This window comes from Mauremys mutica, chromosome 1 (assembly GCF_020497125.1).
Source record: "Mauremys mutica isolate MM-2020 ecotype Southern chromosome 1, ASM2049712v1, whole genome shotgun sequence".
Taxonomy (NCBI): domain Eukaryota; kingdom Metazoa; phylum Chordata; order Testudines; family Geoemydidae; genus Mauremys; species Mauremys mutica.
This window is the reverse complement of record NC_059072.1, coordinates 191,272,370-191,293,018: the sequence shown is the minus strand read 5'-3', so window position 1 is coordinate 191,293,018 and position 20,649 is coordinate 191,272,370. Positions and strand designations below refer to the sequence as shown.

Sequence of the window (20,649 nt, the reverse complement as noted above, 5' to 3'; positions counted from 1 at the left end):
TGTGAAAATATATATGAACATACATAATGAATTGGGATAGCTCAGTGGTTTGAGCATTGGCCTGCTAAACCCAGGGTTGTGTATATAAAAACTGGTAAGTTTCCTAGAAAAAAAAAAAGTTGGTTTCCTATTCACTGGTGTAGTAAAATCTCCTGCAAGAAGAGGATTCTTCTTCTAGTATAATGGAGTGTTCTAGTATAATTCAGTGGTTTTTAAAAATATTCAAGTAAGAGGTATAATACTGTGAGGACCTCTCTTTCAGCTTTCCTGACCAGCACACTGGAACAATTAAAGAAAAGTCTGGCCGATGCTCCCATAGAATCCATCTGCCCTGTGTTTAGTATATGCTGAGACAAGACCCTGAGACATTATACACACAGCACTTTTTACTCCTACAGCGTAGTTGTGCTTTGTGTCTTTGTGACCGGGGGGGTGGGCTGTTGATTGAGCCAGGCTTCCCACATTGGCCCAGTGTGGGTTGGGTACCCTCCAGCACCAGTCATTGTGATTCCCTGTTAAAGCAGGTAATTGCAGCACGGTGGGCTCCAGACCCCGGCGGGGCCCAGCAAACAAACAGTCCGTAGCCCCTGAGCCTCCAGGCAGGGGTCGACAACAGCAATTAGAGTTCCAGCCCTCTGGGCACAGCAGAACACCGATCAGCCTGTAGCCCTAGGGTGGGACTGGGGCTGGGCAAACAAATGGTCTATGGCCCCTAAGCCTCCTGGCTGAGGCTGGTAGTATCAACTGGGGAATTGGCCCCTTGGTGGAGCAGAACAGCAATTAGTCTGTAGCTCCTGAGCAGGGTAGGCCATACAGTCTATGGTCCCTGAGCCTCTAGGCTGGGACCAAGAGAAAACAGCAAGCCCACCTATTGGAACGTGGGGTGTGTCGGGGGGAACCCATCCCCTCCTGGTCCACCGGATTCTGACCCAGGGCCCTATGAAGCCAGGGACTTTCCCGCTAAGGGTTTAGGCATCAGCTTATAGTACATCCCCTGGGTCATTTCCTACCACAAATTGCATCCCAGGCATCTCCTCGGCTGTTGCTGGCCTGGTGTCCCCATCAGTCTCCACAGTCGGTGAGTCGTCTGCTGTGCAGTCCAGGTTTTCAGACTCTGCTGCCTGGAGCATCACCGGCACTTCTGGAGGAGCTGCAATACATCCTTCCTCCTCCTCAGTCAGCCCCAACTGAGCTGGGCTGCCTCCTTTTCTCTGGCTCTTCCACCTGGAGCATGTGCAGGAAGAAAAGGGGGTGTGGCCTCCTGGGCCCACAGTCATTGGTCTGTCCTTGTTGGCCCAGTGCGGGGTTGATACACCCTGTCACAGTCTTGTTTTAACTAGCTCCCTATTATTGTAGGACAACCACCACGACACTGCAAACCAGGGGCGGCTCCAGGCACCAGCACGCCAAGCGCGTGCCTGGGGCAGCAAGCCACAGGGGGCGCTCTGCCAGTCGCCACGAGGGCGGCAGGCAGGTTGCCTTCGGCGGCATGCCTGCGGAGGGTCCACTGGTCCTGCGGCTTCGGTGGACCTCCCACAGGCAAGCCTGCCTGCCGTGCTTGGGGCGTCAAAATACCTAAAGCCGCCCCTGCTGCAAACACAACTTCTCCTAAGACTATTCTATCTTATTAGGTTAAGATGTTAGAATGTCAGGTCTTGAGGCCAGATTATTGCTGGCTCTACATAGTTGCATAAGGGGAAGAATATGGAAGACATTTTCTGAAAGGCTCCCATTCAAGGTCCAGATGTAGCATGGTTTACAAGTGAAACCTCAGCTCCATTCTAGTACCATCAATGTCTGACTTTACAAGCTGGGGTGAGGATCATGGCCACATACACAGACTCTAGCAATGACTAGTGATGGCTGGGCCTAGGTGGAAAAATCAAACTATATCCCTAAAGGGTATTAAAGCTGCTGTTGTAACATGTGCTTCTTGGTGTATTCTACGGAGATGAAGCTTGCTTACAATTATATAGAAATGTTGAAATGTAAGTATGCCCAAAACTATTGCCTAAAAATAGGTTTGACAATAATCAAGAAAGGCCTAATAAAATATGAGTAAAGAGTAGTGAGACAACTCAGAGGCAAGCTGAAGTTAAGTTAGGATTTCACCTCAGGTCATGTTGTAACCATATTTTGGTTCTAACTGGTTTTGACGTGTTTTGGGAAATGCCATTTAAAACACTAACAAACACTTTATCTCTATTTGATAGTTATTGTTATGGCATATACGTAGATGTTAATTAAGATGACACTTAATGTTAACAAGCCAATAGCAAAGGAGAAAATATTTAACTATGGTAAAAAGGTGGATTTAATATTAATTAAGGCACATTATTCACAGTCCTCCACTACATTAAATTATCTGTAACAGCCCTGAAGGCTCAAAACTTAAAGAATTGTTTGGTTTTATTCTTTGCTTTAACCACTTAACTGGAAACACACAAATCAAAGGTTATATTGGGAGCTCCAAGAGGAATTCTGGATGAATCAGCCCAACTCCAGTTGGACTCCTGTGGCAGGGCAGTCCCACTATACCTCTTACTTCCTCTCTCCCACTCCATTGTGCCTTAAAGGCACAACACAGCCATGAATTTGTCTCTCTCAAACTAAAATCCTTATTCCTAGTTATAACCACCCTGCTTGGTTCACGCTATACAGTTCTTGTTTCTCATGAGCTTAAATCCTTTAGAAACAGTTGCCAATAATTATCTTAGCCCTCCTGAGCCATTGATTATCCAAACTATGCATCCTTCATCTTTAAGTCTTCTCTCGTGATAGATAATCCCAGATGACTCAGCACAAAGGGGTAACAAATGTTTATGTAACTTTATTGAGTCATAAATAAGAAATGTTGTCACCAGAAGTATTCAATATTTATCCTAAAATAAATCACTTTGTATATGAATTCTTAAGTACTGGGACATGGGAAGGGGTTCCCTGTAACCAGTGCAGCATGAATATAGGGCAAAAGTGGTTTGAATATTCAAACTTCTGTTTGTCTCCAGAGCCACCCAAAAGTTATTTATCCCTAAAAACATCTTATAATTCACAAGTGGGTGGGTAACACTCGGGGATGGGCGAAGCAAAAACGTAGATGGGTTATGGACAATAAAAGTATCAGGGGTGCAGAGAAAAGTCTCTCTCATTTTCAGATGTGCGTTTTGGTTTGGGGATAGGCTAAGTGATGCACCTGCTATGCTGAAGCAACCCAGTATCTCTTCCATTTAGCCATGCTTCAGCACAGAATGTAGCTGCATATTTTGACTTCCACTGGATTGAGTACGTTGGGACTTCTAAAATTCCAAGTCTCACATCTGTCTGATTACATAATGTTCGCTGGACAGGGCTTTTATCACAATTTACATTGGATTTTGTAATGTGTACTGTCACAACCCTATACATAGTTATGGTTCTGTATGGCCAATTGTTGGTCCACGGCCATCTTGTTCTGCTAAAAGGACAAGGCAGCCTCCATCTTGGACCAGGTTCTTGTTCCACAAGAGAGGGCAGAGACCTAATTCTGCCCAGCAACACCGTGGTGTCGTGTGCAACCCTGAGCTGCGGTGTGCAACATTCTAGTGCTGTGTGCATTTTTCCCGCTCTTTTCTGCCTGGTCATCTAGGGGTCAGGCTAGTGCCTTGTGCAAAGATGCCAGTGTGCCGTGTTGGCATGGGGGGCAACAGCTTGGAGCCTGAAAGGTGTAGGAGCCAGGGACCAATCAGTTGCTGACATGAGTGAGTGAGACCCTTCGAATAAAACTAGGTTTCCCCCCAAAACCTTTGTGGAGTGTCCGCGTGTCAGCTGAAGGGCCTGATCAACCTTTCAGCCAGGGTCTCCTCCCGTTATAGCTAGCTCGTGTCGTGTCATTTTGGATTTGTCGCTTTGGATTTATCGTTTTGGATCTATTTCTATCAGCTCGTCATGCTTCTGGTGTCTGTCCTGCTGGTCAGCTGCGCCTGGAGTGCGGTATTTGCTTTCTAATTTCTGACAGTTTGCTTACCCAGCTTCCCTTTTTTTCCCCCTTCCTAACTCGGTACCAAGTGTGTATACAGTATATGAGAGTTGAATTATTGAGCTCATAATTGCACAGTTGTATTTGTATAGTTGTTCTGAGTTTTAGTAGATAGTTAACTATAGACTGTTTTAAGTTGTGTGAGTTACTGCTCTGTCTTTGTGTAGAGTGTTTGGTGCTGGGTGCTGTCTCCACCTGAGGATTAGCTGACCAAGGGGTTTCTGTCCCCGCGGTCTGTGAGAGTGGAACCTGCACAATCGCAGCCGCACCACACTCTGGGTAAATCCCTTAGTGTGAAAGCAACGGCGGTTGAGGCAGTGGCTTGTGGGTCTCTTTTTTGTGTTGCACCGGGCACCGCTCTGACGAACCCGATTTCCATCTTGTGTAATTGGTGTGTCTGCCTAATCAGTGTGAAGCAGTGAGCAGTATAGATTTGTATTGTTAATGATTTTGGGTGTGTTTGTATTGTTTAATAACATCCTAGCTAAGAATTGACCCCTCCTCGGCCAACATTGTAACTATCCCCCCAATAAACACAGCCACTTGGCTTTAAACTTAATTCTGGTCCAGCCTGGTTTTTCCTCTCCCAATACCAAAGCTGATCGAACCGCAATCGGTTTCGGACATGTACATTCTGGAAAACTTGAAAAAACAAAAAAAGGCCTTTATCAACCAATGTTGTAGATTTGATTTGATATACAGTAAGGACATCAGGACAGGGCCTGTGTTTTCTAAGATACTGTCAAGGATGATTACCCACTCTGGCACTTTGAGTGCAGAAGATGGGGGCCCACAAGGATTCTAAAAATCAATACTGGCCACTGCAGGCTTGTATTAAACTCCCAACATTACAGCTTCTCTCTGACCTTAGATGGGTAGATGCTGCCACCAGCCAAATGCAACCCTCGCTTTTTGGTACCCAGGAAGGTGCACTTGGGAATTCCTTCCTGTGGGGTACCCTCAAGCCCTTTCACCACCCCCTCCATGGAAGAGCTGAGAAAGAAACAAAGGAAATTAGCCGTTTCCCCCAGCTAATTAAACAACATATGCACAAACCTGTTGGACACCAAAAATGCAATTCTGTTCTTAAAAAAGATAAAATTTTATTACAAAAGAAAAAGAAAATACATCCGGAAACTCAGGCTATTGCAATATTTAAAAAACCCACTTACAAAAATTGAGCATCAAGAATATCCTTCTTGAGGTCCAGCTTAAAGGTTCCAAGCAAAACAAAAACATTTTGGCGTGAGCACAGAAGAGTCCACAAGCCAATAAGAAATAAACAGATATAAACCTAATCATGTCTTTTTTAGACATTTTTGATCTACTTACATATCTGGGTTTCCAAATAAGCAATTTCTAAGTATGATTCTGATGATTTTCATACCTGGCCTCCAGCTTCTCACACCATAACTGCTGCCCTGTTCCCTTCTTCCCCAGAGAACAGACACAAAGGGAATTTTTTGTTCCAATTAAAAAAAAGTTCTAGCTCTCCCATTGGCTCTTTTGGTCAGGTGCCCAATCATTTCCCTTTACCTATGCATGCAGTCACACTTCTTAACCCTTTACAAGTAAAGCAAGTAGAGAACAGCTACCAAGAGGGATTCTATAGCTAACTGGCTGACTGGGTGTCCACAAAAGGGAGCTACCCCACACCCCCTCATTTATCACAGGGATATAGATTGCATGGGTAGGGAAGAAAAATCAATGTTCACTAAATACAAAATGAGAAAGCTTGTTGATATAAAAAAACCCTGTTTTACCATTTTCTGAGAAGAGTTTAAGTATGGTCTTCAAGACTAAGCCCATAACAACTACAGTTGATATTGCCAAATTAAAGATTAATTATCAACTGACTTTTTTTTTTAATTAAGATCTAAAAAGTCAGTGGCAGAGCTAGGGTTAAAAATCCCTAAGTCCCAACACTCTGCCCTAGGACAGTGGTTCTCACACTAGGGCTGCCGCTTGTTCAGGGAAAGCCCCTGGCGGGCTGGGCTGGTTTGTTTACCTGATGCATCTGCAGGTTCAGACGATCGCAGCTCCCAGTGGCTGCGGTTTGCCACTCCAGGCCAATAGGAGCTGCAGGAAGCGGCGTGGGCTGAGGGATGTACTGGCCGCCACTTCCCACTGCCCCCATTGGCCTAGAGCGGCAAACTGCAGCCACTGGGAGCTGCAATCGTCCGAACCTGCGGACGCAGCAGGTAAACAAACCGGCCCAGCCCGCCAGGGGCTTTCCCTGAACAAGCAGAGGCCCTAGTTTGAGAACCACTGCTCTAGGAGACAACAACTCTTAGGTCACTTAATCAGTACCTACTCTGCATAGTATACCCAGACTCAGGTTTAAGCCCAAATCCCCTACCACCCACAAACAAATCCTTCTGATTCATGATAGAAACCTATTGGTATTTAGGCCTGCAGACTCATCAACGGGTCTGGGTCCAACCCTGGAGTCACTGGATCAAGCACCTGGAGTAACCCTGATGCTGATGCTGGTCCCAGATCAAGCTAGGCCACTGGAGAAGCCACAGTATATCCTGGGTCCATATTCAGAGGCCCTGTTTCAGAAGCATCCCACAGCTGAAGCAGCATCAGCAGAAGTAGTGCTGGAGCTGGAGCCTGAGCCTCATATGCGTCAATATATAATTTAATTGTAACGGGGTGGGACTCACCACCTGGCGCCTCCTGCTGGTGACTCCGGGAATTGCTCTGTCCAGTGGAGCACCCCCTCCTGGTGGTGTCCCGTCCGTCGTTCTTTCCTCTGTTGCTGTCTCTGGACCCGCGTTGCTGCCTGCTCGGTGGCATCCTCTTCGAGGCCACTGCCCTCTGGCAGTGCCCCTTAGTCCATCTGCACCCCCTTCCGGGGGTCGGTGATCAGCAGTCCCACACCCCAGCCACTATGTCCAACTGCCCTCTGAGTCCAATCCCTCTTGTCAGGGATCTGGCGTAGTATAATGGCCGCTCCCTACGGCCATTGGCTGGGTGTACTACAAGGGGGGAAGGAGGGGACCCAGGCCCACCCTCTACTCTGGATCCCGGCCCAGGGACCCTCTGGCAGCAGCCTCGCTGTCCTCCTTCTCTCCCCTCCTCTGTCTGCTTCCCTGGGCCGCTTCTCCTACGGCCCCTAGCACCCGCTAGGCCCTTCCCTTCAGGGCCTGCAGCCTGGCGGCTATGGGCTCAAGCTCTCTAGCCTTCTCGAGCCCTGGCTAGCACTGTGCTGTCCATAGTGCTAGTCTCCATCCTTGGAGACTGACTCTTCCCCTCTCGAAGGCCTGGGACAGACTGACTGCTCCCTTCCTGAGCAGCCTTTATATATGTCTGAGCCTGGCCCTGATTGGCTGTCTCCAAACTGGGCCCTAATTGGCTCTCAATAAGCCCTTCTTTGATTGGCTCCCTGTCTGCGCAGGCACCCTGGCCTGCTGCAGCCCACTTTCACAGGGAGTGGGACAGTCCGCCCCACTACATTAATATTAATATATTTCAGTATATTGTAAAACTGAAAGGGATTTCCAGATTATACCAAATTAAATTATTATTACAAACAGGGGGTTGTAGTGCGTTTCTGCTGGCGATGGAAGACATGCTACTTCTCTAGCTCCATTCCCTCTCCCTCCAATATCATGTGGGGATTCAAAATGAGTCCCTGCAAGTTGGTGGGGGGAAGGGGGAAGAAGAGGAAAGAAATTAAACAACCAGTTATCATGATTTCTTTTCAACACACATGCTTATTGTTAGAAAGATGGGTTGAGGTATTAAACTTAAGAACTGTAAGGCTCTCTCACCCCTGGTCGGAGGGAGGCCACTCAGGCTAGTTCTGTGGAGCCAGGACCAGAGCCTGTAAGATAGACAAAAGTCCTAATGGGGCTGCGCGGTTAATGGTCCCTGACAGGCTCTAGCCTGGAATGGGTAGCGCAAGTGGTCTGCCCTTAAGTACAGTCTACTAGGGCGGGGCTCAGGCTGCCAGCAAACAAACAGTCTCAAAGGGTGCGGGATAAGGGGGCTCCTGTCCTGGGATAGAGCCTCCTTGCACCGTGTTGGGGTTCTGCCACCTGGGGTGGGGTGGCAGGGGGACCCGGGCCCACTCTACTCCACTGCATCCCAGCCCAGGGCCCTGACAGGGGCAGGATTGGCTTCCCCTGTGTCGGTGGGGATCCAGCCACAACACACCGACTGAACCATGCCGGGCTCTGCAGCCGGCCACTCTGTGGCTGCCCCTGGGCTACTTCCTGCCTCCCCAGAGTTTGGTATCTGTGGCCTTCAGGCCTCTTCCGGCTCTTCGGGGTAAACGGCAGCAGGGACTCCGGGCCAGTCCTCGTCCGCAGCTGGGGCTCGGGAACAGCCAGGCGCCAGTTCCTCGCAGGGCCTCTAGGGAACGAGCTGAGCATCCTCCTCTGTTGCAGGCTCACCCTCCACTGAGCTGTAGGGCCGGTCTTCTATACTTCTGGCTCTGCCCTGGTCCTTCCAATGAGGGGGCGGGGTGATCTAGGCTCCTCCCCCTCAGGGATGGGTAAGGCTCCCTCACTCCCCCAGTTGGAGGGAGGCCAGTCAGGCTCACTACAAGAACCTTCCCTTCCCTTTCCTTGAAGTACAGTGCATTTTATAAATTGGCAATGCTGGAGTGTCCCACTGATGATGTGATCCCACCAGTCTGTACTTGTGGCCCTGCTCAAGAAGCACCAGTCTACATATGTGGAATGTGCTGCAGCAGGCATGAGTAGCATCAGCTGGATCACAGCTGCCATGTCTGTATCCCATCCCCCTCCAACTAGTGCCACTGATGAAATGTCTGAGTGTCTCAAATATATTGTGCCTGATCCTTGAAATAGGAGTTACAGCATAAGCAGCAAGAGTTCTACCATCACTGCTGAATCAGTGTTGCTGACTCTGTTTACAGGAAGCATGCAGATCCAAAAATGGCTAAAATTGATGTGTTGAAGGGCTAAGAGAACTTCTGGTCAAGTGTTGCAGGACAGACAAGTACTCCCACAACACACAAATAACCAAGTCACATAGTGGCTACTGTTAGGAAGGGTGCTAAGAACCCTGGGATATGACTCCCAGAACCAACCATGTCTGACTCATGTCTATGTAATAAAATGTGGACATGTCAGCAGAGATGTCACAGTTTAGAGCCATTTCACGTGTATTTCCCCCCAGTGGTTTGAGCAAGGGCATCTCCCCTCAGCTTTCAGCTGCCCAGCCCCTGTCTTTCTTGGGTGGAGACCGGCATCTCATTCCCTTCTGAGTAGCTGCACAGTTCTCTGCCTTCACTGTGTTATTCCCAATAGAGGCAGGCTGCCCAAGCACTGCTGCTTGCTTTCTCTTCAGCGATTGATAAGAGTCATTGTCAACAATTATAAGTTACCCCACAGAGCACTTCTTATGCAAGCCTATTTTATTCTTGAGGTAAAAGCACTTCAGAGAACAAATTAAAACAAAAAAAGAAACTATATGTATACTAGTAAGCTTCCCAGAGGACCCCCTCTCCAATCCTAACATGGACTTTGGTAGGAGCAGTCTTTCAATACCCCAACCATGCTGTTTCCTTTCTGTTCAGAAGTTCATCACAGATTCAGCTCAGAAGAAGCACTCAATCTTATGTGGCCTCAGCAGGCCCAGTCCTTCCAATCCTCCCCTAAAGAGTGGGGTTCTCCATGGACCAGAGGTCCTGTCTATTTGCTGGATAAGGAAGAAAGCCCTGTGCTGATTTAAAACCAGGGTATTTATTCAAAAATACTTTATTTGTCTGTTGGTCCCTGGAGAATCCAGTTTGAGGTACGATATGTAAACCTCTCCAAGGAGTGGCTTCAAAAGTCTGATACAAGGAAATACATTAGCATCTCATTCCTACTAGAGAAGGTACATAGCATTCCACAATAACACATACACAATTACATTTATACAATGGACACCAGAGGTATTAACCCTAATTCAGTAAGGTTCAACTTAATTCAGTAATGTTTATCTTAATTCATAAGGTTTGTCCAGGATATTGTCAGTCTGTCACAACAGGTATGAGGCGCTTGTGTATGCTGGAGCATGAACTTGGAGAGAATAGGTCTGCAGGTGCCAGACCCTCAGACCACATTTACTGTGCAATGTAGACAGACTCTTGTTAAAATCCCAACCTAGCCCTGATGCCATGTTTAACAGTAAGACTTCAAGGTAAAAAAGCTAGCTATGATATTAGGGATAAAGTCTCCCTTTTGATAAATAGAACCCAGCTTCAACTAACACTAATGGAATATTGAGACATCTAATAGGAGAACTAAACATTATTGTCTCATTATTCAATTGATCAAATACTACCATCCTAATAACAGGATTAGGAACCCTACTAACCGCCGCCTATACCCTATACATACTAATCACCACACAATGAGGAGAAACCCCTTCACACACAAAAACAATTCCCCCAACCCATACACGAGAACATCTGCTCATAATACTTCACATATTACCAATAGCGCTGTTAATAGTAAAACCAGAATTAATCCAAGGCGCCTAAGCGCATTGCACCGTTAATATAGTTTCAAAACAAACATTAGACTGTGACTCTAAAAATAGGAGTTAAAATCTCCTTATAAACCGAGAGAGGTATTATACAATAAGAACTGCTAACTCCTATGTCTGAGACTAACCACCTCGGCTCCCTCACTTTTAAAGGATAGAAGCAATCCACTGGTTTTAGGGGCCATTAACCCTTGGTGCAACTCCAAGTAAAAGTAATGACTTCACTAATAATAAACTCCACCCTCCTTCTAACATTACTCATACTAACACTACCCCTAATAATACCCACGTACCCTATCAAATAATGGTTAGTTACAAAAACAAAAACAACTGTAAAAACAGCATTCTTCACTGCCCTAATTCCATTAATCATCTTCATCCATCTAGATATCGAATCAATCATCACTAATCTCCACTGATCGAACATATTTACATTCAACATCAACATAAGCTTTAAATTCGACAAGTACTCCATTATATTCGTACCCATTGCCTTATACGTCACATGATCTATCCTAGAATTTACCCATTGATATATATCTGCGGACCCCTACATCACAAAATTCTTCAAATACCTACTAACCTTCCTAGTAGTCATAATAATTCTAGTAACAGCCAACAACATACTCCAACTCTTCATCGGCTGAGAAGGAGTAGGAATTATATCTTTCCTACTAATCGGATGATGACGAGGACGGACAGAAGCAAACTTATCAGCTCTACAAGCTATCCTTTACAACCGCACAGGAGATATTGGACTAATTCTTAGCGTATCTTGATTAGCAATAAACATAAATACATGAGAACTCCAACAAATCTTTGCCAACACAAACCCAATTCCACTACTCCCACTCCTTGGCCTTATCTTAGCTGCAACGGGAAAATCAGCTCAATTCGGCCTTCACCCCTGACTACCGGCAGCTATAGAAGGCCCAACCCCAGTCTCAGCATTACTACACTCCAGTACAATAGTCGTCGCTGGCATCTTCCTACTCATCCGAATCCACCCCATCCTAACTACCAGTAATTTAGCCCTCTCAATCTGTCTATGCCTAGGAGCTACCACTACCTTATTTACAGCATTCTGCGCTCTCACCCAAAATGACATCAAAAAAATCATTGCCTTCTCCACATCAAGCCAACTTGGCCTTATAATAGTAACTATTGGTCTAAACCAACCACAACTAGCCTTCTTACACATTTCTATGCATGCCTTCTTCAAGGCCATGTTATTCTTATGCTCCGGCTCTATCATCCACAACCTCAATGATGAACAAGACATTCAAAAAATAGGAGGACTGCACAAACCCCTACCAATCACCTCCTCATGTCTAACCATTGGCAATATAGCACTCACAGGCATACCATTCATAACTGGATTTTACTCCAAAGACACCATTATTGAAGTTATAAACACATCATACCTAAACGCCTGAGCCCTACTCTTAACACTAATCGCAACCTCATTTACCACAATCTATAGCTTACGAATTATAACATTCGTGCAAACAGGACAACCCCGATATCCTTCCATTATACTACTAAATGAAAACAACTCCACAGTCATTAACCCAATCACTCGCCTTGCCATAGGCAGCATTATTGCCGGACTTATCATCTCACTAAACACCATACCACTAAAAACCCCACCAACAACAATACCAACATACATAAAAATTGCAGCACTAGCGATAACAGCTCTGGGCCTACTATTAGCTCTAGAATTAATTTCAATAACCGACAAAATATCCACAAAACCCTCTAATATCCACAACTTCTCCAACTCACTAGCCTACTTTAACACTCTAGTTCATCGTTTATTCCCAACAGTTAACCTAAAATTCAGCCAAAACACTGCCACCCCCTAATTGACTTATCCTGATATGAAAGTATTGGCCCCAAGGGCCTAGCCAAATCACAAATCACCCCAATTACACTAATCTCGTCACAAAAAGGCCTCATCAAAGTCTATATAACTTCATTTATCCTATCAATCATACTACTAATTATCATGGCCTAATCGCACGAAGCACTCCCCGGGACAGTCCACGAACCAACTCTAACACAACAAACAACGTCAACAATAACCCCCAACCAGCGACCAAAAGCAACCCACTGCCAAGACAATAAAGCCATGAAATCCCACTAAAATCTAAACGAACAGCATATAACCCACCAGCATCCACAGTATCAGCACCAATCCCTTCAATACTCCACAAATCGCAGCCCATTTTTATAAAAACTACAATAATAAAAAGGTAATATAATCCATAAAATACCCCTTCCAAACTTACTCAACCCACAGGAAAAGGCTCCGCTATCAATGCAGATGAGTACGCAAAAATAACTAATATCCCCCCTAAATAAATTAAAAACAAAACTAAAGAGACAAAAGACCCTCCTATACCAACCAACACCCCACACCCAGAAAGCACACCAAAAATTAAACTAACCACCCCATAATAAGGAGAAGGATTACAAGAGACACCCACCATTCAAAAAACAAAACAAAACCCAAATAAAAACATAAAATACATCATAGTTCTTGCCTGGACTTTAACCAAGACCCGTGATTTGAAAAACCACTGTTGTATTCAACTACAAAAACATTAATGACCACAAATCTACAAAAAACTCACCCAATAGTAAAAATTATCAACAACTCATTCATCGACCTCCCAACCCCCTCTAATATCTCTGCTTTATGAAACTTTGGATCACTATTAGGCACCTGCCTAATCCTACAGATCACTACCGGAATCTTCCTAGCAATACACTACTCACCAGACATCTCACTAGCATTCTCATCAGTAGCCCATATCACCCGAGACGTACAATACGGATGACTTATCCACAATATACATGCCAATGGGGCCTCCATCTTCTTCATATGCATTTACCTTCACATTGGTCGAGGACTTTACTATGGCTCATACTTATACAAAGAAACCTAGGCCTCATCTTAATGCTCACCCTTCTACTAATCCTAGCATTATTCTCCCCAAACCTTCTAGGCGACCCAGACAACTTCACACCAGCTAACCCCCTATCCACTCCCCCCCACATCAAACCAGAATGATACTTCCTCTTCGCCTACGCAATCCTTCGATCCATCCCAAACAAACTAGGAGGCGTACTTGCCCTTCTAGCCTCTATCCTTGTACTATTTATAATGCCAACCTTACACACATCAAAACAACGTACAGCTTCATTCCGACCACTGACCCAAGCCCTATTCTGATGCTTAACAGCTGATCTACTAGTACTTACATGAATCGGAGGACAACCAGTCGAAGATCCATTTATCACTATCGGCCAAGCAGCCTCTATCCTATACTTCACAATCCTTCTAACACTTATACCCCTCATAGGACTAATTGAAAACAAAACACTAAACCAAAAATACTCTAGTAGCTTAATCTACAAAGCATTGGTCTTGTAAACCAAAGACTGAAGACTACAATCTTCCTAAAGTAATCAAAAGAGAAGGATCCAAGCCTTCATCCCCGGTCCCCAAAACCGGAATCTTTATTAAACTACCTTTTGGCAACGCCAAAAGTTACCCATTTTATTCTCCCGTGCCCTGCAAAGAGATGTCTATTATACCCTGCTATGTATTATCGTGCATTCATTTTTTTTCCCCTAGCATATCACTAGTAATATTACTGCTTGATTTCTTTAAGGACTTAACAAGCTTGATTAACACATAATATTCTACTTAAGACATGGATATTATTTAGGTATTGTTAAATTAATGGTTTAAGGACATAAGCTTACATAATTGTTTTACACCATGAATATGGCCCAGTATTTGGTTATTTCTTAATCTAGCTAATCACGAGAAATAAGCAACCCTTGTTAGTAAGATACAACATTACCAGTTTCAGGCCCATTTAATGATGGCGTACATAACTGATCTATTCTGGCCTCTGGTTGTTTTTTCAGGCACATAGCATTATTGAAGTTCATTCGTTCCTCTTTAAAAGGCCTCTGGTTAATGTGTTCTATACATTGGATTTATAACCTGGCATATTGTGCTCTTAAATGCATATAGTAGTTCTCTTTTTCTCTTTCTGTTCTCAGGCCCTCATAACTGATACCTGCCAACTTGAAACTGGACCTATGTTCAAATTGATTGGTCTGGCAAAATTGATATGGTATTATTAAGTTAATGCTTGTAAGACATATATTTTTACAAAAACTCACGACAGTAATCTCAAACCATTCGTTAACTAGATATATTTTATTTTAGCTAAACCCCCCTACCCCCGTCAAAACTAACACCTAGCCCGAATAGCCACTTACTTCTCGTCAAACCCCTAAATCCGAGAGCAACTAAACTGGCACAAATGCTAGCTATAAGGTACTGTTGCAAAACAAGATACCTACTAAACTAAACAATTCTAATAAAAACCACTATGTCTCTCCCATATATATTATTATATTATTATATTATTATATTATATATAATATATAATATATATTATATTTATATTACCATTATATATATATCTCATATAGTTATTGTAGCTTATCGCAAAGCATGGCACTGAAGTTGCCAAGATGGGTAACCAACATACCCCAAAAACACAAAGATTTGGTCCTAGCCTTGCTGTTATTTTTTGCTAAACTTACACATGCAAGTATCAGCACACCAGTGGAAATGCCCTAACAGTCCTATCAGACAAAAGGAGCAGGTATCAGGCACACCATGACAGCCCAAAACACCTAGCTTTGCCACACCCCCAAGGATATCTCAGCAGTGATAAAAATTAAGCAATAAGCATAAGCTTGACTTAGTTACAGCAAACAGAGTTGGTCAATCTTGTGCCAGCCACCGCGGTTATACAAGAAACTCAAATTAACAGAAAATCGGCGTAAAATGTGACTATAATTATAATCTAAAAAATTAAGGTAAACCCTCCACTCAACTGTCATACGTAAAAGTATACATTACCCCAGTATGAAAATAATCTTAATGCAATAGAGTCATTTGAACCCACGATCGCTAAGACACAAACTGGGATTAGATACCTCACTATGCTTGGCCCTAAACTTAGATATTTAATGCACAAAAATATCCGCCAGAGAACTACGAGCAAAACGCTTAAAACTCTAAGGACTTGGCGGTACCTCAAAACCCCCTACAGGAGCCTGTTCTATAATTGATAATCCACGATCCACCTCACCGTCTCTTGCCAATCCCGCCTATATACCACCGTCACCAGCCTACCCCATGAGGGCCATAAAAGTAAGCAAAATAACTAAAAACAGTTAACAAGTCAGGTCAAGGTGTAGCTAATTGAGATGGGAAAAATGGGCTACATTTTCTATACTAGAAATACATTTACGGAAAGGAACTATGAAATAAGTCCCACAAGTAGGATTTAGCAGTAAACCGGGATCAGAACGCCCAATTTAAGTCGGTCCTGAGGTGCGCACACACCGCCCGTCACCCTCCTCAAATAACTCAACCAACATAAATAAACCCACAATAAACAAACAGATGAGGCAAGTCGTAACAAGGTAAGTACACCGGAAGGTGTACTTGGAACATTCAAAATATAGCTTAATCAAAAGCATTCAGCTTACACCTGAAAGATGTACATTAAAACAGGACTATTTTGAGCAACAACCTAGCCCAACCATAAAACAAAAAACTTAACAAACAAAACCATCCTACCAAAACCAACCAAAACATTTTCACCATCTTAGTATGGGCGATAGAAAAGATTGTTGGAGTAATAGATACAGTACCGCAAGGGAAAGATGAAAAACAATGAAATACTCACTAAGCCATAAAAAGCAAAGATTAATCCTTACACCTTTTGCATCATGATTTAGCCAGCATATTCAAGCAAAGAGCCCTAAAGTCTGAATCCCCGAAACCAAGTGAGCTACTTAAAGGCAGCCGCACCAAGGCTAAATCCGTCTCTGTGGCAAAAGAGTGGAAAGACCTATAAGTAGAGGTGAAAAGCCTAACGAACTTGGTGATAGCTGGTTGCTCAATAAAAGAATATAAGTTCAACCTTAAACTTTCTAAAAACAACCTAAAGTAAAAAGAAAAGTTTAAGATTTATTCAGTTGGGGTACAGCCCAATTGAAAAAGGATACAACCTAACAACAGAGGACAAAACACCAAAATACAATGACCGTAGGCCTTAAAGCAGCCATCACCAAAGAAAGCGTCAAAGCCCACCCACTCACTATTAAATAGTAACATAAAAATTTTTCCCCTGACAATATTGAGCCACTCTACTTAAATAGAGGAACTAATGCTAAAATGAGTAACAAGAAGACAAAACTTGTCTAACGCACTAACTTAAGTCACAACAAACTACTGACTATTAACAACCACCACTATAAAACAACAACATTTTAAACCACCCTATAGACCTAACTGTTAACCCAACACAGGAGCGCACACAAGAAAGATTAAAATTTGTAAAAGGAACTAGGCAAATAAACGAGCCCGACTGTTTACCAAAAACATAGCCCCTAGCCACACAAGTATTAGGGGTAATACCTGCCCAGTGACATTGTTAAACGGCCGCGGTATCCTAACCGTGCAAAGGTAGCGTAATCACTTGTCTTTTAAATAAAGACTGGAATGAATGGCCAAACGAGGTTCTACCTGTCTCTTACAAATAATCAGTGGAAATTGATCTTCCTGTGCAAAAGCAGGAATAACATTATAAGACGAGAAGACCCTGTGGAACTTCAAATACAAATCAACTATCACTGACACCCACCTACGGGTCCACATCAAACTAGCATCTGATTTATATTTTCGGTTGGGGCGACCTCGGAGTAAAATAAAACCTCCGAAAAAAGAATTCTCTCTAAACCTAGACCCACCGCCCAAAGTGCTTCCGGCAAAACGATCCAATATACTTGATCAACGAACCAAGCTACCCCAGGGATAACAGCGCAATCCCATCCTAGAGTTCCTATCGACGATGGAGTTTACGACCTCGATGTTGGATCAGGACATCCTGATGGTGCAGCCGCTATCAAGGGTTCGTTTGTTCAACGATTAATAGTCCTACGTGATCTGAGTTCAGACCGGAGCAATCCAGGTTGGTTTCTATCTATAAACTTAAGTCTTTTCTAGTACGAAAGGACCGAAAAGACAAGGCCTATACTAAAAACAAGCCTTACCTTACATTAGTGAAAACAACTCAACTAATAATAAGACAAACAAACCACAGCCCTAAAAAAGGGCCTAATTGGGATGGCAGAGCCAGGTGTAAATGCAAAAGGCCTAAACCCTTTATTCAGGGGATTAATTCCCCTTTCCAATTATGAAAATACTACTAATTAACCTAATATCACCACTAATATACATAATCCCAATCCTCATTGCCGTAGCTTTCTTCACCCTAATTGAACACAAAGTACTCGGCTATATACAACTTCGAAAAGGCCCTAACGCTGTAGGGCCACAAGGACTACTTCAACCAGTAGCAGATGGCGTAAAATTATTTATTAAAGAACCAATCTACCCGCTAAATTCATCAATCACATTATTTACTATTTCACCAATCATAGCCCTAACACTAGCCCTATCAATTTGACTCCCTCTCCCCATACCCTTCCCACTAGCCGACCTTAACTTAGGCCTTTTATTTTTAATTCCCATTTCCAGTTTCATGGCCTATTCAATTTTATGATCCGGATGAGCCTCAAACTCGAAATACGCCCTAATAGGGGCCCTACGGGCAGTAGCTCAAACTATCTCATATGAAGTAACCCTAGGAATCATTCTACTTTCCATAATCCTTTTCTCAGGGGGATTTAATATACAAACATTTACAACAGTACAAGAACCTATATACTTAATATTCTCCTCCTGACCACTAATAACAATATGATATATTTCCACACTAGCTGAAACTAACCGAGCACCATTTGATTTAACCGAAGGTGAATCTGAACTCGTATCCGGGTTTAACGTCGAATACGCTGCTGGTCCCTTCGCCTTATTCTTCCTGGCAGAATACGCAAACATCCTAATAATAAACACTCTAACCGCCATTCTATTCCTAAATCCCGCCCACATCAACAGTACTCCAGAATTATTCACCCTATCACTAATCTCAAAGGCAATACTTCTATCAGCAGGATTCCTATGAATTCGAACCTCCTACCCACGATTCCGATATGACCAACTCATACACCTCCTATGAAAAAACTTCCTCCCAATCACCTTAGCACTATGCTTCTGACACATATCAATACCAATCACCTTATCAGGACTCCCACCAATACCATAGGACACGTGCCTGAATTAAAGGACCACCTTGATAGGGTGAATAATAGAGGTTAAAATCCCCTCGTCTCCTTAGAAAAATAGGACTTGAACCTACACCAGAGAGATCAAAACTTCCAATACTTCCATTATACTATATCCTAGTAAAGTCAGCTAATTAAGCTCTTGGGCCCATACCCCAAAAATGTTGGTTAAAATCCTTCCTGTACTAATGAACCCACATGCAAGCACAATCATTATTACTAGCCTAATCATAGGACCACTACTCACAATTTCCAGTGACCATTGAATCTTAGCATGAATAGGCCTAGAAATCAGTACCTTAGCTATCACCCCATTAATCGCCAAACAACATCACCCCCGAGCAATCGAAGCAGCTACTAAATATTTCCTAACACAAGCAGCCGCCTCAACACTAATCCTAGCTTCTAGCACTACCAATGCATGACAAACAGGCCAATGAGACATTACCCAAATATCAGATACACCCTCATGTGTAATCCTCACCACAGCCCTAGCTATCAAACTAGGATTAGCCCCCTTCCATTTTTGATTGCCAGAAGTACTACAAGGAGCCACTACAATAACAGCCATAATCTTAACCACCTGACAAAAACTAGCACCACTATCCTTACTACTACTAACAGCCCAATCTATAAACACACTCTTAATAGTGATACTAGGACTGACGTCTATTATTATTGGAGGATGGGGCAGGCTAAATCAAACCCAACTACGAAAAATCATAGCATTTTCCTCTATCGCCCACCTGGGATGAATAATCACAATTCTTACCTTATCCCCAAAACTCATAATATTAACACATATGCCATTATAACCTCCACAATATTCCTGATAATTGAACTCCTAGAAATAAACAAAGTTTCCGTAATAATAACATCATGGACAAAGCTACCAATGCTGAACGCCACAATAATACTCATCCTTATATCACTAGCGGGTCTGCCACCACTAACAGGATTTATGCCCAAATGATTAATCATTCAAGAATTGTCTAAACAACACATATGCTTCACCGCCACTACAATAATCATTATATCAATACTAAGCCTATTCTGCTACCTACGAACCTCATACCAAGCAACCATTACATTATCTCCAAACTCCACCAGCTCTTCGCAACAATGATGACACAAACCCAACCCAACACACTATCTTACCCCAATAATCATACTATCCGCCGCCCTACTTCCAATCGTACCCACCTTATCAGCCATTATCTAGAAACTTAGGATCTGACCCATACTTAAACCAGGGGCCTTCAAAGCCCCAAACAAGAGATAAAACCTCTTAGTTTCTGCTAAGACCTACAAGACTCTATCTTATTCTAATGAATGCAACTCAAACACTTTAATTAAGCTAAGGCCTTACTAGACAAATGGGCCTCGATCCCATGACAATTTAGTTAACAGCTAAACACCCAATCCAGCGGGCTTTTGCCTACTTTTCCCGCTCTCTAAAAAGCGGGAAAACCCCGACACCGATAAAAGTGTATCTTCAAATTTGCAATTTGATATGAATTTCACCACGGAGTTTGATAAGAAGAGGAATCAAACCTCTATAAAAAGGTCTACAGCCCAAGGCTTAAACATTCAGCCATCTTACCTGTGTTTTTAACCTGTTGATTTTTTTCTACAAACCATAAAGACATTGGCACCCTATATTTGATTTTTGGGGCCTGAGCAGGTATAGTAGGCACAGCACTAAATTTGTTAATCCGTGCAGAATTAAGCCAACCGGGAGCCCTCCTAGGGGACGACCAAATCTATAACTTTATCGTTACAGCCCATGCCTTTATCATAATTTTCTTCATGGTCATACCTGTTATAAT

The 20,649-nt window shown here is 43.5% G+C and overlaps 3 pseudogenes; all 3 read left to right on the top strand.

Annotated features, from left to right (window-relative positions):
• Nucleotides 1–10,507: 10,507 nt before the first annotated feature.
• Nucleotides 10,508–12,545, top strand: LOC123361963 (annotated as a pseudogene).
• A 30-nt stretch (nt 12,546–12,575) lies between these two features.
• On the top strand, nt 12,576–13,967 carry LOC123354165 (annotated as a pseudogene).
• Nucleotides 13,968–18,112: 4,145 nt separating this feature from the next.
• LOC123361964 lies at nt 18,113–19,961 on the top strand (annotated as a pseudogene).
• Nucleotides 19,962–20,649: the final 688 nt, after the last annotated feature.